This window comes from Zonotrichia leucophrys, chromosome 4 (genome assembly GCF_028769735.1).
Source record: "Zonotrichia leucophrys gambelii isolate GWCS_2022_RI chromosome 4, RI_Zleu_2.0, whole genome shotgun sequence".
NCBI lineage: Eukaryota > Metazoa > Chordata > Aves > Passeriformes > Passerellidae > Zonotrichia > Zonotrichia leucophrys.
Genome location: NC_088173.1, coordinates 8618943 through 8643868, shown reverse-complemented (window position 1 = coordinate 8643868; position 24926 = coordinate 8618943). Strand labels below are relative to the sequence as shown.

The following is a 24926-nucleotide window of genomic DNA, read 5'->3' as shown; positions in this document are numbered from 1 at the left end:
TTTCTCCATCTGGCTCTTCTTTCGCAACCCAGAGCTTTGATCTTTCCCCAATGACCCATTAATCTCATCAAGACCCAGAGCAACACTTCTTTGCTGTGAAAGACAGGATAATGTACTAAGGATTCACATCACTCGTGTTCAAAACCTGTTTGAATTCAGTTATACCACGCATCTGACTTAAGAATGCACCAGCATACCCTCACACATCCATGCCGGGCTCCAGGTTTAACACAGGCACCATTTCACACTTACGGGCACGAGATTTTACTCATTCCCACAACACCAAGCAGGTACACCTATCCTGGGTTCCTATATTTACATTTTAAACTCCTTTACCTTCCTAATGGCAGACCAGTTGTCGTTGTCCCCAGCTATCCGAATCTCAGCCCTGGATAAATACCTCAGGTTCAGTTCCTAACACTGGTCTATCAATCCATAACTTGGTGAAACCTTGCTAAAGCCAGTAGGTTTATGTGAGCTGAAGCCCAGTATTAGCACGACATATACAATGTGAGTTTGAGCAAACCTTGTTTTCTTGCATACTTAGGATATTGTTAGCGAAAATAGAAGTGTGGGTGTGTATAGTAAAAGCAAGGTAATGCACTGGCAGATTTGCCAAACTCTTTGCAGGGGTTTGGCCCGGGTTGGACGGTCATTGAATTTATGCAGATTTTGAGAGGTTCTGACTGAAATCTTGGTATCTCTCTTGTGCACTTTTGTGGTTTAAAAAAAAAAAAAAAAGTCAGAAAGGTAATTTTAAAGAGCAGGAGTCAATTTTCCAAACACTAACTGCCAAGCTCTGGCTTCCTATAAAGAAAGATTTCATTGACTGTGCCACAAAAGGCAAGGTAAAATCAATGTTCAGAAACTCAATGAAAATGCATGCTTAGAAAATTACAATATTCCTAGGTGAGTGCTCTATGTGACCTACAGAGAAAGAGCGGAGGGGGACCGAGAAGAGCCAAGGGTAAATGCTATTTTCATACTGCTGTGAATCCACCGGAGACGCCTTTCAAGGCAGAGAGCCGCCCATCTGCCGAGATGCTGGGCTGCTGGGCTGGTTCCCGCTGAAGTTCGCAGCGGCGGCCGCAGGATGGCAATGTTGGTCCGCACTAACCAGACACATCCCCTGCCTGCAAGAGGCTGCGCTGGCCTCCAACGGAGCCGCCTAAACTGGGTCTCCGGATCAACTCAAAATTCAAAATTCAAAATTCCTACATTTTGAATTTCATCTGATTAAAGAAACGAAACGACACGAAACGAAACCAACAAAACAAAAAATCCAACAACAACAACAACCAAAAACAAAAAACCCAACCAAAACCCCAACTAACCAAACAAAAAAAAACAACAAAAAAATCCAAATCCCAACAACACAGCAACCCCGGTCCCATTTTCTCTGTATTTACATAAGTGATAGGAGAGTATTTGGATTGTAAATCTTGGCACATAATGATATGATTATCCTTGTTGTGAGAGGGCTGGGTAATTTCAGTCGTGATTTTGTCACAGTGGCAGTCTGTCTTTCTGGGAAAGCTGATCTTTTCCAGGAAGAGCTAAGGCCAGCCCAAGAAAAGACATTTCTTTCTTGTGGTATATGTCACCAGCTGAATGTAAATGTTCAGACAGGACCTTCTGAAACATTTCTTGGTCCTCAGTTCCCAAAGTGCAAACTCAACTCTCCACAAGAGCAGCGCTGCCCTGCAGCGCTAACATGTGGGTCTGATGGTTTTGCTGGGGAAAAGGCTCAAAGCTCTTCAATGAAAAAGACTGGCATAAATATTCCCCCAAAATGAGGCTTGTTCCACGGCCCTTTACAAATACTTGAATCCAGCATAGCCTGTACATAGAAAAACTATGCATCAAGAAAAACCCAAGGAACAGTCATGCATCAAGGGTAGCCCAGTTCTGGTCTCCTGCTGAGTACTTTGTGCTCTGCAGGACACAGTGAGGCTGCTTCCAAGGAGCCTTCTAGTCAGTCCCAGTTCTTCAGCCTAACCCTCCAGGACAGAGTCCCTCCATCTAGGAGCTAAGGGTGGTGGGGGAATTGCAAAGCCTAAATTTTCCCACTTGATCCAAGGAGGGTTTTCTGGACTGTCCCAGAAAACAGGGGGGAAAAAAAAAAAAAAAAAACAAACCAGCTAGCACTTCCAGGTAATATATCTTCCTATCTTCCTTGGGTTCTCAGAATCAAATCAAAAAACACCTCAGATCCCAACTCAAGTGCTGAGAAGCACTGTGCGGAAAAAAATATCCATCTCAGCTGACCACAAGAGCTAGGAAGCTTAGCTGTTGCAAACTTTTCCCTTGGGCACCCACACAAAGCTTCATAGGCTTGAAAGAGATGAGTCAAGCAGGAGAGCAAGGCATAAGGGAGAGAAAGGATCATTTGCTTTCTTGTTTGTTTTTCTTTACATTATCAGCAATTCTCACCACCACCAGGAAAAATCACCTCTCAGAAGTCATTCCTTTGTCTTTATGTCTTCAAAGATAAAAAAGGAAACATCTTCTATTAAAAATTTTAGAGTTCATGTACAAAAGTAGGTAAAATTGTAGTCATGATGAAATAAAGAAGCAAGCAAGGCAAGGATTATATAAATTTACACATTTCAGCCTCCTCTTTAGACCAAAGGGTATAGCTGGAAATGATCTGTGAGGTCTGGGCTATGCAAGACTTTCTGTCTAGATATACTGTACTTCAATCCTAGCCCAATGCTGTAATAGAGAAGTATTTTATTAAAATATTTATTACTTCCTGCTTTCTTGAAACCTAATACCTATGTATTACCCTCAGAGCCACATGAAGATTTCCCATACATCAACAAACTAGTAACAGCAAAGTTGGCCCCAGTACCCGACGGCAGCTGGACTGGCACACCTCCTGCCCCTCAATGCCTGAAGAGCAGGACCACAACAAGGGATCTCATTTAAAAGCAACAGCAGAGTGCCTGCAGGCTGAGAGGGCTACTTTGCTCGTGGACTCCTAAATCCCAGTGTTTTGTGAGGTCTCATTTTTCTGCAAGCATTTTCCCCCCAAGCTTTGAGGTTGGCTACACCGCTGTTAGCTGCGTGCCGTTCTAAAACACTCATTGTTAACTAGAAGCTAAAACCAAAGTCCCTTGCTGGGAGATCTTTTCCTAGCGTTTCTACACACGGAGTTAAAAGTCGGATCTCCACAGCTCAGATTTTGATAAGACGATGACAGAGAGATCTTTGATGCCTGTCTCCTTGCTTTGATCCCGTGTCTTGTCCCAGCTAAGGACACAGAGCTTAGTCAGCGGAGCTGGGGCTCCAGCTGGTATCTACACCGGCCCTGGAGACGCCGAGAGCGCAACAAGCCATCCCGCTTTCCCCGGTGCGTCCCGTCGGGGGGACAGTGGCCTGCAGCCGGCCGGGACTGGGGTGCGGATGGCGCTGGGACGTTCCGTTCGCACCCTCCGGCCCCCATCGGGCTGCAGGCGCCCGGCAGACCCTGCGGGCCCGCGGGGAGCCGGGCGCAGCCCCCGGGCAGCGGGACAGCGGCTCTGCCGCGGCTGCCCGCGGTCCGCCCACCCCCGGCGCTGCCCGACGGCCGCTGCACATCAAAGGCTGCCCGGGACACCGAGCAAACCTAGCGGAGATGGCAGCTCCCAGCCCCTCCACTGTTTGTCTGGGAAACAATGGGAAAGCCTTTGCCAAGCTGGGGAGACCACTTTTTTGGGTTTTTTTGGGGTTTTTTTGGTTTTTTTTTTTGGTTTTTTTCTTAATGTGGGGTGGTCGGGGAAAAGAAAAAGCGGGGCAGGGCAGACGGACAGGAGCGGAGCCCAGACGTGTTTCCCTGCGGAGCTGGTGCTACGACCCGACGCTTCTCCTCCAGCCCTCTCCGTCGGGCGAAGCACGAAGCCCCGGGGCGCGGGGTCTGGAGAGGGGCGGGGGTCCCGGCGGGGGACAGCGGCTGTGTCCCCGGGAGCTGTGGGACCAAGAGGGAGCCATGCGCCCGCAGCCCCGGGAATAGGTTCTAGGTTCCCATGAGGGCGAGGCGATGCGCTGCCTTCTCCGGGCGTGCAGACTTGGGCCCCGCAGGAGCGCTAGGGAGCTCGAACACCGGCGAGAGACGGGCCGGGAATGCCGTCGAGGGGCGCTGGGAGCGTGCCCTCTGCACTGGTGGGGGCCAGGGCATCGCTCCCCCCTCCCCGACGGGGTGCGGACGGGCCCCGGGGCTGGCGGCCGTGCCCTGGGACTGCTGCTGCTGCCTCGCTAGATCTGCCGCTGCTGGCTCCAGAAAAAGCTGTCCAAGTCCTGTTCTCTGGAACGGTTCCTGAGCTATGGGATCCGAGTCCAAAAATGTTGAGCAATGCCGCGGACAGCCAAAAAGCCATTTCCTACTTGCTCCTAGGACTTTTCCAGGGGACTCCAGCCTGGCAGAGGCTGGCAAGTTTGCAGCTCTGCGCTTGACAAAATCCAAAAGGTGGCCGCGAAGACTTTGCCCTTCCCGGGATAGGAAGCAGCGGGGTCCAGCAGTCCGGCAGGGCATACGGCAGGGCTGGCATTCCAGTCGAGAGAGGGGCTGCAGGCTGGAAAGGCTCCAGGTACCAGCCCTGTCTAAATTCAGCATCTTCCCCTTCACCGAGACACTTAAATTAAAAAAAAAAAAAAAGACGGGGCGCGCAGGGATGGAGGTCGGGTCGCCCTTCGGGGGTTGTGTGCGTGCCTCCGCTCGGGATCTCGGGGCATTTTAGGCTACCGGGTCAGGGGCGCGAGGTGAGAACGGGGATCTAAAGGAGGGAAGGTGGTGAAAAACAAAGGGTGGGGGAAGGGACGGGAGAGCAGCGGAGAGAAGCAAGAGAGGGATGCGAGAAGAGACGGAGCCGCTTACTCGGTCGGTGCGCGTCCCCGCTCTCCCCCTGGGGCGGGCGCTGCCGCTGCCCGCGGAGCCCGGCGGGTCGCTCCCGCCCCCGCGGCAGGAATGCGGCGCGGTGGCCGCAGCCGTCCCAATGTGTTTGTCATTAGCGCTGCCCGCGCTGCTGCCGCCGCACCCCGACGGCAGCCGCTGCTCCCCCGCTCCCTCCGCGGGGTCACCAGCGCCCGCCGCCTGCGCCCCGAGAGAGGAACCCCTCCGCTCGGCTCAGGGCATCGGGGGAAAAGGAAAAAAAAAAAAGAAAAGAAAAAAAAAAAGGAAAAATAACCAAAGAAAACCCCCAACAAATAAATAAAGAAAACCTGATAAAATAAACAAGGAAAAAACCGCGGGAGAAAAGATGCAAAAAAAGAGCAAAAGGTGGGGAAAATGCCCCGCACCTCTTACCTTCTCCTTTACAACCCGCAGCCCCAGTCCTGCAGATTGTAAAACATCCAAAATATGTCCACGTCTTTTGTGACTTTCCCTGCTCAGCCGCGCTCTTTCCCTCTCGCTCGCCCTCTCTCCCGATCCGACTGTAATGGTCTCACAAACCGCGTCCCGTAATTGATTCAATGTTATAGACCATCCTTCCAAAACTAATCATTTGCTTTAAGTAAATAGCTGTCAGGAAATGAAGCCCCCCTCCGTTCCCTTCAGAATAAGAGCTGCTGGCTCGCCCGGCGCCCCCAGCCCCGCGGGCGGAGGCGGGCGCGCCGGCGGGAGGCTCTTACGCAGGCAGAGGGGCCAGTCTCTGCCTCCAGATTTCAGGAGCCTCGCAGGGGAGGGGGAGGCTGGCCATATGGCAGGGGCGAGGGGGAGGAAAGGGGGAAGCGGGGAGTTTTGCACTGCAGGGGGAGAAAATAAAAAAAAAAAAAAAAAAAGAAAGAAAGGGGAAAAAAAAAAGACCCAAAAAACTTTCATGAAAACTCAGAGTGCTCCCAAATTTCATGAATGAGTCTTCCCTCCTCAGACCCTCCAGGATGGTGGCTCGGGCGCCGGGCTCGATGACCACGCTTACAGTGTGAGTTTATGGATGGGGAGTTTGATTTGGAAACGAATTCGCGGCTTCCTCGTGTCCTTTGTACACCGCTGCGCTCGGGGTCGGGCTAGAAAGCTGGACAGACGGCCGTGAGCCAGCCAGGACAGGAGGCACGGAGAGACGGGGGGAGAGACGAATCACTAACATTTATGAATGAAAGACACAACGAAAGGTAACCTTCGCCAGGAGTCAGCCTCCCCAAAACCCTCAGCTCCGACGGGACCGAGAACACTCTTCTCTTCGTCTCTGCCTTCGCTTTGCTCAGCTCGAACAGAGCCCAGTAATGACCAAGGCAGGGACCCGGCCGGGGCCGGAGGTGGCGGCGGAGGCGCGGGCAGCGCACGTCCGAGCCCGTCCCGTTTGAGCAGCTCCCGACGGAGCTTTGATCCCCGCCGGGGAGCAGCGCTGGCTATCTCTGCCTTGCTTGCCTTATGGCCGCTATCGCTGGCGATAAGGGGTGGCCGAGGAGCTGCCGGGGAGCTGCCCTCGCCGCCCTTTGGCTGCCGGCTTCGTGCGGAGCGCGGCGAGCTCGGCCGGCGGGGCGGCGATGCGGCGGCCGCGGGAGAGGGGGCACTGCAGCCCCAGGAACGGAGCCGAGTGGGTCTCTGCCCGCTGCCTGCCTTCTGGGCAGGGCACGGGCCCCCAGATGCCCCTGGGCCGGGGCTTCTCCCTTTTCCTTCCTTCCCCAGCCCAGCACCACACCACCCGCACCTTTTTCTCCCACTTAGCATTAAACAAAAGTTTGTTCTCGAAGTCAAGAGCCAGGACCCAGTGTCTTTTCTCTATCCTAAGCGAGGGAGAGTTCAGCCTCTGAAACGAAGATGCCCCGAAGAGAGCAGAGGCAGAAACGAGAACCACGTCCCAAGGATGCACGCTCAGGGCTGAGGTGCCCCTGCCTGGGCTCTCGGGGCTCCCGGCCCTTTGCACGCCCTCCACTAGCGCGTCCTCGGCTCGGGCGAGTGCACAACCCCGCTATTGCTTCCACATGTTCCTCCAGGAAATCATCGGAGTCAGATCTATGAGCAGCCCCTGGTCGGAATGCTAACAGGATACCGTAATGCTTGTGAATAAACAACAGGCTCCCAGAGAGTCAAAAAAACATGGAGAAAAAAAGCTAAACCAAACAAACAAACAACACAGGAGGAAAAAAAGCCCCACACCGCACCCTGGAACTCTCCATCTGAGAGGGCGAGCACACCCAGCACCCTGAACCCCTTAATTTACGGAGGGAAATGCTTTATCATTACTCGTATCAGAGCTGCGGGCTCTGGCAAATTTAAACCCCGTGAAGATGAGCATCAGCTGCCTGAGCGCCGGGGCGATCCTGTAGGGCTCGGGCCGCGCTGCACCGGCGTGAGCGTGTGTGGTTCGACGTGCAGGGCGATTCCTGGCGAAACACCATCAGGATGGGATGTAATGCGAGAGTTACTCTTTCGAAAAGAAAGGAGAGAAAGGCAAGGGGAGGAGGTGCCTTCTGGTTGCAATTACCTGCCTCATTTGAATAATGCCTTTGTCACGATCATTATCCAGAGGTCGTTAACGGCTTCCACGTGGGATCTCACAAGACCCAGCCAAAAATAAAAATTGTGAACTGGGCGACTGGCGAGGCTGCCTGCTAGGCCAGTCTGGCCCTTCTGGCGGGGGCCCGACGGCTCTGTGGAGACAGGGACGGAGGTGTTCCGTGGCTCAGGGACCCTTGTGGGAACGGTGGCGCTTTCCCCGACGTAGCTTTCCCTTGCCCTCACTAAGGGCCCGAGCACCGAGCCGGCGGGAGCTGGGCTCTGCCCGCTCTGGGCCGATCCCTCGGCGCTGTGCCTATGGAATGGTCCCGCGCAGAGGCGGTGGTAGTTAAAATAAACCCTCCAGGACGGCTGCTGAACTCTGCCTCCCGCCCCGCGTGGTGCAGGGGGTCCCGTCCAGGGAGGCGAGGGGGCCGTGGGGTTAGCGAGAGGACAGGCTGGGGGTGGGGGGTTTTTTGCCTCTCCCTGTCCTCCCGCCTTCCCCTCCCGTGAAGGGCTGCAGCATACAGCATCCCGTTAGCTGTGTTTATGCGGTAACAGATGGAAGCTGCACGTCTCAGAGTGCGGTGCCCGGGCTAGAGCCGCTCTGGCCTGTTTGTGCTCCCAGCCTGTCCCCGGCCGGGCGGGGGGTGTGTGTGTCCCCTCCCCGGGCAGCGGGAGCACCGACGGCCCGCGTTATTGCGGGGCGGGTCTCTCGGCTCTCAGGCCCTTCCAGGGGGGCTAGGAGCCTTCGAGGCCCCTTCACACACCCCCTCCCCGCTCAGCATCCCCCTCCCTGGGGAAATCACAATTTGTTTCAAGTAATAAATCCTTTCCTGCGGCTCTCTCCCAAGGGCGAGCAGGGGAGCGCTTAACTGGATAAGCCTATTGAACGAGCTAATAGGTGGCTTGTGTGGCCACCGGCGGGACCGGGCAGGCCCGGGAGAGGGGGTGCCCCGGCCCGGGCTCCGCGGGACCTCCGCTGAGGGGCCGCAGCCTTCTGACTGGACGGGAAGGCTTGTCTGGGTTTCATTATCGTTACCCACGTTCCGCGATGCACGGAGCAGTAGTCACCCTTTTTACCTTTTAGAGCAGGAACCCCTGCGTGAGGAGCAGCTACAGCCCTGAGCAGAGACCCCTCAAACCCCTGAGAGAGGGAGAAAGCACAGCGGCCTCACATCTGTGCTCACATCTGTCGCCTAGGGAGGGAATCCAGCGGCGAGGGCTGCCCCACCTGGAAGGAGAGCTAAGCACGGGAACTCAAGGGCCCGAGCCCCTCTGGAAAAGTGTTCTGGCGGAGGCAGGGTCTTGTGTACATTTACAGTCTTACCAGATTTTTAGATTTTTATTTCTTTCCATCTTTCCACGAGTACAGATTCCCTCATTTTGTTTGTTCAACAGAATTTGGCTCTGAATAGCAGGGATCCCGTGTCACTGGGAGGACAGGCAGCCAGACAAAAGAAATTAACTTTGCCCAGCCTGCCCTCCCTAGCCTTTATTTTTATTCGCCACATGGCTGTTTGAGGTAGTTCCCCGCGCCCGTCGTTTTCCTTCCCCATGCCCGTCGTTTTCCCACCGAGGCCGCTGATGCCACGACGTCGAGCTGTTTTGCTTTCATTGTTGCGTTTGGCTCTCGACATTATATGATGCCAAAACAGCCGTGGAAGCCTTACTCTTTGAAAAACAGACTTTGTTTTTCCTTTTGCTCCCGCCCTGACTTTTTTGACTGAGACAGAATAAACACGTCGCTCTGGTCCAGAAGCAGGCTGAACGCAATCTAGGGGCGAGGCAAAGCAAGGGGGAAGGGGCTGCTCCCCGTCCGGCCCCTCGCCGCCGCCTGGTTCCCGCTGCGCTCCGGCCCCGTGCGGGGAGCCCCGGCCCCGCGGCGGCACCGACGGGCGGGAGCAGCTCCGCCGCACCGGGGCACCACCGCCGGGCAGTGCCACCGCCCCGCGACACTAGAGGGCACCGCAGCCCGCTGGAGCGGCAGCCGAGCTCGGCAGGGGCACAGAGACCGGCCGGCTCCGGACAATACGGCCGAGAGGGGCTGTCCGGGAACCCAATGACTCCTGCCCTGCAGGTCCAGCCCGCACCCGGCTCAGCAGCTCCGGGGATGTGGCGTGTTGCGAGCAAAGCAGAGAGATAAATTCCTCCCGTGCCGCAAATGATAAGTTTTCCCTCTGAAATCAAAGGATCGTCTGCTGATTCAGCCCAGGTTTGCCTTCGGTTCGTAACTCCCGAGACCATTATCCCTGCCTTTGTTCTTTCGAGCTGCAGCAATTAATGGATTACAGCAGGACAAAACCACAGCCAGACCAAGCTGCTTTCGTTCTGCAGCTATTCGCTATTAGTACCAGCTTTGCTCCCCTCGGGCTACTGTGCTTGGGAGCCCAGCCCTGAGCTCTGCACGGGGGGCTGGATGGTGTGCAGGCCACCCTGGATGTCGCGGCCGTGCTCGCTGTGACACGGTGGGCATGTGCCAGCATCTGTGTCAGCGTCGGTCCCCACGTACTCCTGGGCTGATCATGTCCACCATACATTCTTACCATGGAAGACCCAAGATTGGCTGAGCACTATAAAATGTCAGACTCAGGAGAGAAAGGTCTCTGTTTACCGAGTACCCAGAGTCGCCCATGCTCCAGGCAAGGGATGGCATTTTTCTGCTTCATCTCACAACAGATTTTCTTCTGACACTTAGTGATTAACACACACCTTTGGGGTGATTTCCTGTGGAAATACTGGAGCAACAGCCAAGGTTTATTAATTGCAATTAGGTTTCTAAAAGGATCCTTCTCCTCACCCAATCTTTCATGCTCCAAAATACCCCTGCAAACAAAACATTGTCCCTCTTATTCTGTGGCATGGAGTGTTTCTGAACTTGGATCTGCCCCATCCCAAGGACTGAGAAGATGGAAATGCATTAATGCTTCCTAAGAGCTTGCAGAATTGGAGTTTGTGTGGAGTCACCACTAGGAGTTGCAAAGCTGCAAGGAGTTTGTCACAGTCAGCAAAATGTTCCAGACCTGGATATGAAAGCAGCCATTCCTCTTAGTCATTGAATTAGTTCACTCCTTTTACTCATATTTGCCGAGATCGTGCTGGAGGTATGCCAGCAGAAGGCACGAATCACGTGCTCATTCTCCTTGCAGCCCTGCACATCTCCTGTACTCAAGGTTCTACGGCCCTAATCAGTGATGGAAGACATCAAGCAGGCAGCAATCACACCTCAAGCCATCCCAAGAAGCGGCCAATGCCCATGTCCTCATTTTCCTTTTTTTTTAAGTTCAGGCACAGGAGAGATTGAAACATTGAAATGTCAAGGGAAACAGTTCCTCTCTTTTTTTACTTCTCCAAAAGACTATTTGGCCTTCTTCTCTGAGATCCCCTTGTTTTAGTCTGTACCTCATGTAATTCTGCAGAGCACTTTCTGCCTCAGTTACATGATCACTTGCCTGTTTGTTGTTGACAATCCTCCAGAGAACTCAGTTATATGCACTTCTCTTGAGCAAGGTGGTAGTGGAGAGAGAAATGAGAGAGTGAGATGAGAGGAAAATGCAGGTAAAGGTTCCCGTAACCATGCATGTGAAGTTACAGTTCAGGCTTTGACAGGAAAGCTCTGATGTGGCTCAAGAACAGAGGATACAGCAGCATTTTAGTTACATTATGATCCTTAGACTGCTGGCTTTTTTTTTTAGTCAGATATTTTGCTTTTTAATCTACATTATCTTTTGAGAAAGAGTCTAATGTGGAAACTGGGCCAGATTCTGCTTTGTGTAAACCTGGTGTAACTCTAACTTCAAGGGAAATATTCCAGATTGAATCTGGTATAATTAAGATTAAAAATTGGCTCTGGAAGTCTTTTCTTTGGCAATAAAGTTAGAGAAGTTCTGCAAAGAAAAATAATTAAAACCAGGACTTTATTTCAGCGCTCTTTTAAATAACATATGCTATAGACACTTTGAAGGCATTTGTTCTCTATGACAGCAGTATTTTAAAACTTTCACTTAGGTTCCACTGACCAAGTTAACCCTTGACAACCAACTGTGCTTAAAATGTTATGTACAGGAACTTTTAATTTTGCAGGACATTGTCCAAACAAAAAACAAATTCCATTAAAAGAATACAAATGCTGCTGTGGCAGTTGCAAGCTTCTGCTTGTTGCTGAAGTAATGAATTTCACTACTCTAGCCACAGCACAAGCATTGAAATAATTCTGAATTTATACTTTAATCAACACGGGTTTTTTATGGTGCAAACCTTGTTATCTGTCTGCCAAACTCAACACATTGAGAAGGAACAATCGTCTGGTTCCTTAGTATCCCTGGAAAGCTACCTCTGCAAGGAGTTCCTAGAGAAATGCTGAAATACTATAAATTGCTACCCAATTTTCTGTAAGAAAATGAGATGACATTTAACAGTTTCTATGTCCACTGTCACTGTATTTGTTAGCTCCATGCTCATTGTAGAAAATATGTCACCATAATTTGATTGCAATTGCTGATCCATTTCTGTTAGGTCTGCCTTTCAGCCCCAATGAAATCACAAGGATATTTGTCGTTCTCTTGACTGGCCCCAGATTTTAATCATGGATTAACCAGATCTCTCTTTAGGGTGTGTAGGAAAAGAAGGGGTGAAGGGGAAAGAGTAATTTATCTTTGATTCCTTCTTGTGGGATATGAAGAATATGTATTTGAAAAATGTATTTTGCTCTTTTTGAGTGGGGTTGGTATGTAGGAGGAGTCAAATCTATTTTGTTATTTCAGAAGTACCTGAGTGTCAGGCCTTGCCAGCCTTCTTTTTTTGAACTCCTTGCTGAATCAGTGAACAAAGACACCATGGTGAACCTGACTCTTTCACAGAGCAATCTTTTAATCTCCCTGTTGAGCAGGTTTGTAGAATTAGGAAGCACCCTAACACATCACATCACACAATCTCCTGTAGCAGTGAGCTTATCCACCACCCTTCTCTGCCCTGCATGGGTGCCTTGGGAGGCTGCAGGAAGCAAACACGGCAGGAGAACCCAGGCTGCCACTTTGAAGGAACATGTACTGGAAGGGCCAGGAAGATGGAGCCCATTCTGATTTGACACATTCGAGATTTCTTTCAGAGAAAGGGAAGTGTGGGGTAATCCCTCACCAACCTGGCCCCTATTCCCATCCATGTTTTGTTTCCTTTGTCCCTTGTTAACAGGCTAAGTGTTGAAGGAATAGCAGTAAGGATACAAAGCAATGCTCAGTTCAGAACAGTTCTCTTTGTCCATCAGTCATGGACACCAAGAAGAAGGAATAGGCACAGGTCACTCCATCTCTGTTTTTTATTTCATAGTCAAAGGAAATACAAACATGTTCCTCTTATTGTCAAGAGAGTACAGAATATTCTCTCCCACTCTTTGCAATAGGAGAAAACCTTTGTAAAGCCAACATAAATCCAAATAAATTCTTGCAATTCCTTTCCATCATTTCCATCACTAAACTAATATTTTTCTTTTCTTAGTTATTTTTCTCCCAATGCATCATATACTACTGTAGGAAAAAGGTATTATTGAAATCCAAACTTCCATGAAACTTGATTGGGAATCTCTTGCTAAGCAAGCTTCAAGCAGAATCTCTGGTAGACTGAAAGAATCTATGAAGCCTGTTCAGATTATCCCTTTCCAAAACACTGTAGGATTTAGTCAACTTGACAAGATGAAGGGTTGAGGAAATGCTTTACTCCAGAAACATTAGCAGCTGTACAGCTGGGGCCTGATCAGAGCAGCACTCAGAAGCATAACCAGAGCCTCTGCATTAACAGGGATGCTGGAGGCACACAGCTCTGCTTAGGGGAGGTTAAAATGTATAGGTAGTTGGACAGTTGGAGTGGACAGAAGCCATTGTAAATATCTGAGCAGTCTAGTGCTTTTTTTTGTGGGAGACAAATGGTCCCCCAGCCCACTTAGCACCTGCCAGTGTCTCTGCTGCCCTTTGCCCTGTGAGGCTGCTTGTTCTGACAGCTTCTGCAGCTCTCCTGGATTCAAATTCTTTCTCCGTGTGTTGGCCTTTTTCATTGCTGCTTATACTAATATTGACTTAGGGAAGGAGGAGAGTTAAAAGAGCTGGCTCCCCTACTGTCTACAGACCTTCTGCCTAGCTTTGCTTTAGGCCTGTGAATCACAAACATTGGTTTAAATCATCATTAGCATCTGAATGAAGATAAAGGGACAAGAGGAGCTAGGTTTGGCAGTCACCTTGTGTAAGAATCACTCCTCAATTATTTTGAAGAGCAGGAGAGAAGCAGGATCACAGTGGAGAATGTTTGCTTCCCATTTCAGCAGTGAGGATTATTTGGAATTAGGGATGTAACAAACCGTTTTTCGAAAAGCCATGTTGGATCCCTCAAAGCATCCACTGGAGCCTGAGTAAAACCTGCTGTCATTCTTGGGTAGCTTTGTTTCCTCCCTTCTCTCTGCCATCATTGTTTCTGAACTGCTCTGCCTGCCCAAGCCCAGGAGAAGCAAGGGTGAAGCCCCAGGTCACAGGGGTGTGCAGAGTGAAGGGGAATGTGTGTGACAGGGGGAGGCAGTCATGCTGCAGTGGGTGGCACAGTTTTATGAAGGTCAGTAAACCTCTGCTCCATCAGACCACCAGAGAGAGTGGGTTTCCCAGCTGGAATCACTCAAACATGTGGCCCTGCACTGAAAAACACCCTCACTCCATTCTCCAGGAATGCATCTCTGCCATGGTTAGTAAAAGTGTCCCAGAATATCTCAGCGTCACAGTGTTACACAAGAAGAGAGCCAGACTCTGAGAAAGACACATTCAAATTGGGATTGAAACCAAACTGCTGGCTTCCCACCCAGAAGCAAAAATAAAATTAGCATAGTCTGTAAGCACAGGCACCATGGGTTCCCTCCACCCAGCTCCATGGCTTTGCCAGCTCTGCAAATCCTGCAACATCTTCAGAAACCACAACAGAAAGGACACACCACAAAAGTCAAACCAAAGTAGTCTGTGATGAGGTGTCCTTTCAGGAGAAAACCTTTCAGATTTCTACAGAGGTTAAAAAGTGCCAGGGGTGATGGTTTTGAACCTGTTTGGATTAAAAAATAGCCCTTTCATTATGAGAGCAGGTAATGAATCCAAAATATGGCAGCACTGTGGCTTTGGTAAGGAGTCAGTGCTGAGGGAGAGGATGTCATCCTGATGTCAGTTTGGATGTGTCTCATCGGCATGGCAACATTATGAGTAACTCCTGTGGACCTGTGTCTCTACATTTGCTGGGGAGACCCAGAGATCCATCCAGCCACATCTGAGCCCATAGATGTGGCCAGAGGGACAGGAGAGTAACACACTGGAGCACAGGCTTTTGGTTGGAAAATACCTGGATGCAGTCTGTGGTCTCCTGAGGTCAGGGATTATGCTGAGACCTGGAATCAGAACAGGACCACAGTGCAGAGGGTACAGGCAGGGTACCTCCTGGTCTTTAAGGTGGTGATCTCCAGGCATATTGAAATGCATTGCTGCCACTCCTCAAATCCTCCATTTGGATGGAGAGTGGTTTTGCTGATGATTGGATGATTAGGTCCACATTGGTGGCACGAGTATGTCTCCAGCAGGGAAAATCCAGGGCAGACAGAGCAGCTAGGCCTGTGGAGCAAGCATAGGCAGAGGCCCATGCCCTCATGCTGGCATTTATGTTAATTATCCACTTAGCATGCACTAAAGCAGGTTCAAGGCTACCAAGGTGAAAGTTCAGACCACCCACTATTTCTGTTCATATTAGCTTAGGAAATTTTGAGCCCATGTGTACCAACACATGAAATACCCTATGGAGTTATGGTCCAGAAGACTGGGTTCAACCAAGTAAATGGAATGGATCAGCTCATGTTAGTGCTAGCTGTACAGGGAGAAAGATCAATCACTTCATACTGATTACAGTAACTTTACTAATGTAACAGAGGGATAATGTTTGAAATCCACAAAGTTACATTGAGAAAAGAATGGGACCAAGAGGATGTCTTTTTTCTTTGAATTCGTAGTGATCCTCCATGATGTTTTTCACTTTTAGAAAACTGAAATGGTAAATCAGAAAATCTGTAAGGACAATATTTTGTGTAACAGCCTGTACCTACAGGGATCTGCTAGACGTCTCTCAGAAAAATCAGTATATTGGAGGTGGGGTTCTAAGAAAAGTTTTTAGTGTTTCTGTCAGGAATACCACCAAAAGGACTTTGTTTTGGAAACAATAAAAACCAGAGCCAACTTTCCACTTCCAGCATCTCCCATTCAGAAGGAATGTGCAGAAGACCTTGATATGATATGAATTAAAAGGATTCTGCCTTTGCCAGCCCTAAATTCCAGGAAGTGAGACACAGCATCCTCATCTGCTCTTGCAGGCAACATTTGTTTTTACTCTAGCCTAAATACCAGACTGTTTCCTAAATCTCCAGAAGCTGACCGTTCACTTGGATTCCTCAGGCTCTCAGAGCAGAGGAGAGGAGCAGGCTCTGCACAGGCGTTGCAGGCGCTCTGCATGCCATCCAACATTGACTCCTGGCCCTGGGGATTTGGAGGCGCCTCTGGAAGAAGCACAACAGGATTCCAGAGTGTGCAGAGCTGGTGGGACAGACGGGCCCCAAGGCCCCGTGGTGGCAATGCACAGAGTGAGGGGGCCACGAGATCCTTTCCTATCTGCAGCCTGACCAACACAACAGCTCATGACCCTGCAGGGGAGAGGATTTCATGAAGCAGATTCAGAGGGTTTTTTTTTAAATCATTCCATAGGCCTGTAAGGGTTGCTTTCAGATTTTTCTTCTTTTCTTCCTCTTCATAGTGTCTTTCATTATTCTCCTTTCTGTTCACAGGCAGCAGGCATCCTACTTGCTTTGCACATATACTCCCAAAAATGTGCAGAAATTCTCTGGCTCTGGCTTCTGGCCTGGCAGATATTTCCAGCCAGTCTTCACTCCCTGCAGATCAGCTGGGCTGGTGCTTTCTGGGTTTGAAGTGCACTGTGCTAGCAACATCTGACACTCTTCAAAGAGGCTGTGCACTGCATCTGGTGGAGTCCCTGGATCTGCTGCTATCATGGAGAGGAAGGATGCAGATAAAGAGGCTTCTGTAGCCACCACACAGCTATTAAAATTTAGAGGTCCTGATCCTGAGGACAACACGGTCAATAAAAGTCTTAAATTTGTTGGGATACCTATGCCTGCTATAGACAGGTAAACCACCACCCTCCTGCTTCCCTCTCCTCTCATGAAATAGTGCCCACTCTGGTATAAAGTAGTTTAAAAAAATGTAAAAAAAGTGCTGCAGCATACCGAATATTTTACTAAATATTTCCTGAAGTTACTGAGGGATTTAAGTAATGAGCAATATTACTCAGAGGTAGTATAGTAGCTTTTCATCTTGAAATGTAATTAGATACAACAGAATATTTTTTTGCAAGCATTGCTCTTTCCCTAACATAAAAAATATATTGTTATAATAACTACATAAGAACCAGTCAGGGACTCCATAACCCATACTTCTGCATATCATATGTAAACAGTCTTTCTGCTTGGCCATACTTCGTGAAGCCTGACTTAAGGTCAGAGTTCCTAAAATTTACTCTAAGGTGGTTAAAAAACCTCAACAAGCTGTACCAATATGTACATCTCATATCAGTGACTCTTTTTCAGCATCAGTATGGAAGAAACTCAGAACATTGAATGTAGCTTGTCAGGTCAGGATAGATATTCTACCATCAAGTAGGATGTCTTCTATCCCAAATCCCTCTCTGGCCAACAGTGCAAAATCACTCCTCCAAATGGGCTTCTGGCAGTTGTTAACATAAATTAAAAAGCTTCAATAAGCCAAAGCAGATAACTTCTTTTTGCGGGAAATTTTTAATAGACTCTCGTGGAAGTTTTTTCTTTTTCTCTGAGAAATCTCTTCATTTTAGACAAAATTAAAAATATCCAAATCATAGCCTAGGGAAAAAAAAAACAACCTTATTTAAAACACTACCAGGTTCCTATCTTACATATTTCTTTGAGTTTCCTTTTTTTTTTTTCTCTCAAAGAATATAGAAAAAAACAGAGAGAGAAAGAGAGACAAGAATGGGAAACATCCCTGTGGCATGGTGACTCTCCCCAGCTTGAGAGCTGACACTGAAGACACTGAACATTGGGGTTATCTCAGCTCCATACTCCAGTTGAGCTTGTTTACTCCTTTGTGCAATGATGAAGTTTTGCTGGCTCACTTTCAAGCTCTTGCAACAGTCACATCCTGAGACTCTTCCTCCATCTGTCTGTCTTCAGACTGTAGCACATTCCCACTTATTGCACCAGGGACAGAGGAAAAACTGGGTCAGGAGAAGGACAGGTCAGAGCTGCCTCCTGTGGCAAAGCGAGCGCCAAGACACGGGCAGAGGAGATTACTGCTGCAACTGGGGACTGAGGCAGCAGATAGACACCTGAGAGGGAAGGAGGTTCTGGTAGATTTGGTCCACCCGGGGATGCAAGGCTTCTCTAAATAATTTTGAGAACAGAGAGTGGTGAAAAACAGGAACAGGATCAAAAAAAAATGCACACATTTCCTTTCCAGCCTCTTCTGCCTCCAGTATCATCTGGTTGGAGTTGATGTGGCTCGCTATGGCTTGAACAGGCAGGATGACTGCAATCCTAAATCCTCCTATGGTACACAAAAAGACAGGAAATTTTGAAAAAATACATAGTTTTATGAAAATATTGATAAGTGTTTGGTATGAGATATGCAGCACTTTCAGCAATGCAGGTAATACTAATACAAGGAAAAATTAGGAAATATGACTGCATATAACATTTAGGCTATTATTTATTTTAGTTGACAACTGCTTTGAAGGGAAAATAGCATTTTAGAAAGATTTTTCAATTCCTATACTCATATTAAAAGGAATCTGAGGTGCAAAGGTCACTCATTTTTTCTGAAGGGTGTGGTGACATAGATCAAAAAGTGATATCGTGGCATTAAATTTGCTTCATTACAAACTTTGATCACTATTGGGTTGTTATCATTCTTATTGGAGAAACCCTTTGAAAAAATCAAGTCCCACTAGCACAGTTTTGAAATGCTATCTCAAGCATCTCTTTTGAAATTCCTTTGAAATATTTTTGTCACGTTATTTGTTCATACTAGCTTGTTTTTCTAATCTTTGAGTTTTATATTTTCACAAGGAACATTTTATCTAAAAAAAAAAAAAATTTAATCACTCCCTCATAAAAGAAAAAGATATGCCAAGGTTGCTAATATATTGTATATTACTTGCCACTTTGATAGTTACCTAATATGTAGACATGGGCATATTTTCAAGTTGGTAGTGTTACCTTATATGTTGAATTCAAGAATGCAGTTTTATTTACATGACCTGACATATTCCCATAAACTAGCAAAGTTGTGCAATTCTTCTCCTGTGTTTTCATCTCTTAGCACAGATCTGTGAGTTTCAGAAGAGAAGGATATTACACCATTTCTGGATCAATGTAGATAACTTCATAAGACACCTCTTCCAGAGAAAGATTAGAAAAAATCTATTATTTGATATTCTAACAAATACAGAAACTACCAAACCAGCTTCACTACTGTCTAGAGGGAAGAACTGAAAAAAAATAAAACATAGGGAACTGTAGAGGGATACAATATGGGTAAATGAAGGTGGTATAGAATGTAATCTTATTCCCTAAAGAGTTGCAGCTGAACCAATTACTAAAGATTAGGAGCAGGCCTGATGTTAACAGGCCACAACTGTAGCCAATAAGGAGAGTGTTGAAAAAGAATGGATTGGTTGGTTGAGGGAACTGGAGCCAGTTGGCTGCTGTGAGGACAAGGGAGAGCCAGTGCCTGGAGGAGCTGCCTATGAGAAACATCAATGAGGTACAAAACTCTAGCAATATGGAACCCTTGCAATGTAATGACAATAGAACTCTTGTACTATAAGATAACAGGGAACCATATGAATAAGCCATATACAGAAGCAATTTATTATCACAGCCTTCCATGTGCTTATATATGCAAGAATGCTTTTATCCAACAACTTTCCTAATGTATCCATGTTTTCCCTTCACACCTGGGTTGTTTCCAGCAGTGGCTTGTTTGGGAGGTTTTTTTTTGCAGAATGTAATCAGTCAAGATTAGTATCCTGCCATAAAAGATGCTTTTTATACACATGAATATCTATAAATGGGTACATATGAATATAGATGAGCCTGTCCTGGAGTCTGCAGTGACATGGCTGAGAGGCCAAGTGTGGCAGTCCTGAGCTCCTGTGTCCCAGTGGTGGCAGTGGCAGTCTGCAGAGCTGAGGAGCCGTGCAGCTGCTCTGGCCTGGCCCCAGGTGAGAGGGAGGTGCTGTGGAGCAGTGGGGGCTGCTGCTCTGTGGGCATCGGGGCTCTGAGCAGGAGGTGATGCTGGTGCTGCACCCTCCAGACACCCTGGGGCTCACCAGGGGACATTTCAGTTAAACACAAAGCTTCTCACATTGCTAAAGCTTAAAGGAAATCAGAAGAGGAAAAATCCAGGATTTGTGGACAAGAACAGCTGTTCTGAGCCAGACCATGGGCCCATGGTCAATAGTAACACAGAAATAGAGGCAAATGCAGAAAGAGACATTTAATATTTTATGTTCAATAATTTCCAATATCCATCAATTTTTTCAGCTGCACTTTTTAACTCCCCCCCCAGAGTCTTAGCCCCTGCATATCCAGCATCAAGGGGTTCCTTGGAAAGAAGCTTCATTAGAGGCTCAGGAGTGATGAGTACCACACAATGATACAGAAATTGGCAGAGTTGGAAAGACTCAAAGACAAAATGTGAAATCAGTTTTTTGATAGCCTATTAAAGAAAACATAAATTACAGCCAGTGAATATTAGGCAGAAAATTAATAGGAATTTTCATCATAAATTTCATAAAGAAAAGCATGAAAATGTTTGAAACAAACAGTGAGGTATTCCTTACCTGTGTTGGAAGATTTTGAAGAAAGAACATGGGGTTTTCTGGGTCACTAAGGATAAAGGGCAAAACTTAAAATAGACACAATTTTCAAGAAGATAGGTGATTTCATTTCATTTATATTTATCATCAGAAATATGTGGGGGGATAGAACATAAGTAAATAAAGGTAGTATAGAAAATAATCTTACCCCCTAAATAGTTGCAGCTGAGCCAATCATTAAGGATTAGGAGCAGGCTGATGTTAACAGGCCACAGCTGTAGCCAATGAGAGGAGTGTTATAAAAGAGTGGGTTGGTTGGTTGAGGGGAACTGGAGTCAGTTGGCTGCTGTGAGGACAAGGAAGAGTCAGTGCCTGGAGGAGCTGCCTACAATGAACATCAGGGAGGTATGAAACTCTAGCAATATAGAACCCTTATAATGTAAAGACAATTGAACTCTTGCACTATAAGACAACAGAAATAGGGAAAGGCATCTGCACTGAAGTTAGTCACTTCCTTTAAGAACCATCAGGCCATCGTGTAGATGGAAAAGTCAGAAACAGAATTTACAGTGCAGTAAGTTTCCAGTCCCAGATGTTGTATATATGTGAAGGTTGTGATGAAGCTCAAGGCTGGATTTGGCGAGCAGCCAGTAACAACATGCTGTATCCATGGTGGCTCTTCCAGGAGGCCAAGGACTGCAAAGGCCACAGCTGCTCTTCAAAAACCATTCTAGAGCAGTACAGCAAGGGAGAATCTGCCCATGTAGTCTATTGGCATCAAGCTGGGAAGAATCACTGGTAGGCAAAAGGACCAGGACAGTGGGCAAAAAAGAAGTTACGGACTGAAGTGAGAGAAGGAAGCTCAAATCTGGCATAAGAAAGTGCAATATCATCCACCAATGGGATATGAACAGTTTTGCTATGGATATAAGAAAGGCTTGTAGACTGATGGGATCATTTTGATCTTCTACAGACATAATGGTCAAAATAAATAAATATATAAAAACAGATAACAGGATATATCAGGATAGAAATTATCATCAGAGAGACAGAACAACAAATGCTATTCTACAAGGCACTGGGTTGACTTTGTTCAGCTTTCTTCAAGAACACCCATGAAAGGGAAATCCTAGGTACAGGAGAAGAGCTACCTTGAAAGTGGGAGGACACCTAGAGAGCTCAGCTACCTCAGTATGTAAAACTGAAAAATGGAGGAGTATAAGTGTCTTGAAAATCACAACAGAGCAAATACCAGAAGGGAGAATGCTCTTTAAAAAAAAGGCAAAAGATAAGTGTGCTTAAATATACTGGTAAATAAAGCTTATTTACTTATTACCAGTAAGTAATGAAGCAAATATTGATGATGCACATGTTTAGGATGATAAAGTGCTTCCATTTTGTCCTCTAAAATGTTGGGCTGGTCACCAGGAGCACTGCAGCAGTCTGAGAGTTGGAAAATCTCTCATGGCCCTACTCTCAGACTCCATGTAATCCTGGAGAGCGTCTGTTTTGCCAGAAGGAAGGGACAGCAAAGGTAAGTGGGCATCAAAGCTCTTGTATCCCATTCCCAGCTTGGAGAACCAAGCTATGAAGCAATGGCTTCTCTTACAGGGAGGAGGCATCTCCCTCACCAATACCCTCTGCTGTTTATGCACCAATTCATCCCTTGCTGGTGGCTACAGTAACTGCAGTCTGATTTTCCATAGCTTTAAGAAGAGGCAGAGATTTGCTCATGCTTAGAGTTAGTGCTGAATTATGACATTTCACAAACCCCTGCGGTGCAGAGAGGTACATATCTCTTTATCAGGATTTTTAAAGGTCCTAAGAAAAAGGAAACCATTAGCTGCACTGATGGTTCATTGATTGGCTCGTTGGAAGTTCAGTATTTGCTCATGATTTCCTAGAATATTGGGCAGGAAGACTACATCTTTCTGAAGCTTGCAGGAATTAGCTGCTGGCTAGGGTTAGTGCTCAGTATTGAATTAAACTGCTGGGACAGCAGGCAAGAAAATGATATGGGATGGAACCAAAGCTGCAACCTGCTAACCTCACTGGTAGCTGGTGCTCTCCTCTGAGGGCGGCTCAGCACATTGTCAGTGCATCAGCTGGTGGAGGCTCCTTCTCAGCACACAGCCCTTCAAAAGTGGTGTGGATGGGCCAGCATTTCACTAAATATACCTCAGCCGTGTGCTGAATCATCTTGTCACACCACCATGAGTAAAGGAATGCTATTAAATCAGGCAAAACTGGAAGCTGCATTTGCAGAATGATCTGGACCTTGTGTTATTTATATCTGTAAAACAATTAGCCCTTGCACTCTTCTTTCAACACTCAATTCTATCTTCTTTTTGAAATGATAAAGGGAATTAGTTTGTGGTTATTTCTTAAGTAACTCTGAACACAGCTGCTATCAGTGTGGTCTCAAGGATTTCTTTCTCCTTTTCAGCACTCACCATCTAAGTTTCTTCAAATAATTTTATGTATGGGCTGGTGCTGTGCCAACCTCTTCTCATTTGCTTACACTTGTTGCCTCTTTGCTGCTGACAGACAGAAAACTGAGATTTTCCCATGTTCTGCTTGCTCAGGTTCACATGGCAAATGCCACCTTTACTTTGTGAATTTCCTTGTCATTTCTCTGTCTCCCTTTCTTCTCTTCTGCTTCCAGAAGCAGAAATAGCTTGTCTTGAAATAAATTTTCTAACTGCCACTTGCTATTTTTGTGAATGATGTGAGGCAAATACCTGCTTTTCATTACTCTAGAAACCAGCCAGATTTTTTTCTTTTCTCAAAGCTTTGGGAATACTTAGCAGAACAGGGATGCTGATACACCTCTGTGGGTGTGACTCACCCTTCTCCTCTGGGGACACCACCTGCAGCTCAGGGAGCAGAGATCTGTAAATTGAAGCTGAAGGACAATACTCCTGTTTCTATGCTCACAACTCATTGAGTTTTAGGAATAATTGGTGTCAGCCCAATCCTAAGTCTGTGTCACAACTCCATTAACATACCCACAAAATCTATTAGAAAAATACACAGTTTGATTGCATTGAATGAAAATGCTGCATGTTTCCTACAAAAAGTGACAAATTCCAGCATTAACCAGTGGAAAATGAGGTCTCTGTATCAGCACACATGAAGGCAGAAGGGGATTAGAATCCTTGCAATAATTAAAAATGTATAAAGTTGAGTCTTGACTCAAAGCCTGAATCACAACCCATTGAACTTTCTGGAGTAATTCCAGAGGCTGCAGTTGGCTTTGGATCAGTTCCAGACTCCAAAAAAAAGTAGGTGAAATTTAATAACCTGTGATATACGTGAGCCCACTTCAGACAAACCAATAATCTCATTTTGGGCTTCGACTCCATGCATCTTGTCAAGTCTGAGGCATTTTTAGCCTCTTAGAAACAGCTGTAGCATGAATGGTCTGAAGGAAGTACAAAGTAGATGCCTGTGCTACACAGCAGGGTATTCTGCAGAGACCCCAGAGCCGCTGCTGGCTGCACATTGTCCCCTCAGCTGCGTGGCACCATGCCCAGGCTAATGGAACCTGCTGGGGGACATTGTTTGTGAACAGCACAGCAGCCTGGCCCTTGGAGCTTCCCAGCTCCTCTGCTCCTGGCACCCATCCCCACAGGGAAACTCCACCAGTCTCTGTCCTGTCCGCAGCTGCTCAGGGATTGCTCCCTGACAGGTTTCTCCTAAAATGGCTCGGGTTAGCCAAAATCACCTTGTTAAGCAAATTAAGTTTGCCTGGTCCATCTCTGTTGACTATGAAAGGAATGGCTTTATGGGAGGTGCTCCGTGGCAGATGCAAGTGGGGTGGAGCTGCTTGGAGTGTAAACTGGCTGTGTCAGAACATGTGTCACCCAGCTGCCACCCAGGAGTTTACCCCAGAAATGTTGCCTTGGTCTGTCACATAAAAGTCTTTGTGTCTTTTTCTCCCTTAAAAACAGGGCAGCAAGTCATAAACTTCTTATTCCAGGCAATGTTTGCAGCCTTCTACACTGGTATAATGCTTTGTTCTGAAGCAAAGCTGTAGCTCAGCTTGTGGTCAGGAATTTGGGATTCAGCTTCATACTGATAAAAAGGCATCAAATGCAAGTAGAGCAGTTAAAAATAAAACTTGGAAAAGCCTTTACTGACTTCTTTTGTCACATTTCAGTTCTTACAGGAGAGAAGGCAAGTGTAAAAGTGTAAAAACCCATCTGCTATGGGTTTCTAAGCAGAAAAAAAATCCTGCCATCTTAAGCACACCAACACCAATGTGTTAGGGTGCATATATTTCTATTGTATACATATTTATAGGGTATATATTTCTTCCCCAACTTTGGTTTTGTCAAGTCATATTCCTTCCTGAGACTGTTGATTATGTTTCTATGTGAGAAGAAGGTCTATGATTGCAGGTTTCTCACTGGTGTTGCACGTTCTAAATATTAAAAAGGCAGCAGTGGCAATTTTGCTCGAAGGAGTTGTGGTATGAAACATTTTCCCACCGTGCTTTAAAGTAGCTTTTAAAGTGGAGTGAATCAGCACTGTTTTCCAAATTCCAGGAAGAGGCTATAACTCTTATGAACTCTAG

At 47.3% G+C, this 24926-nt stretch overlaps 1 protein-coding gene across 1 annotated transcript in view; it reads right to left on the bottom strand.

The window, feature by feature from the left end:
- PDGFRA (platelet derived growth factor receptor alpha) overlaps positions 1 to 5508 on the bottom strand; it is a 34422-nt gene extending 28914 nt beyond the window's left edge. The window contains exon 1 of the mRNA XM_064710392.1: positions 5285 to 5508. The gene's annotated coding sequence lies outside the window, so the exon portion shown is untranslated. The remainder of the gene's footprint in view (positions 1 to 5284) is intronic.
- Positions 5509 to 24926: the final 19418 nt, after the last annotated feature.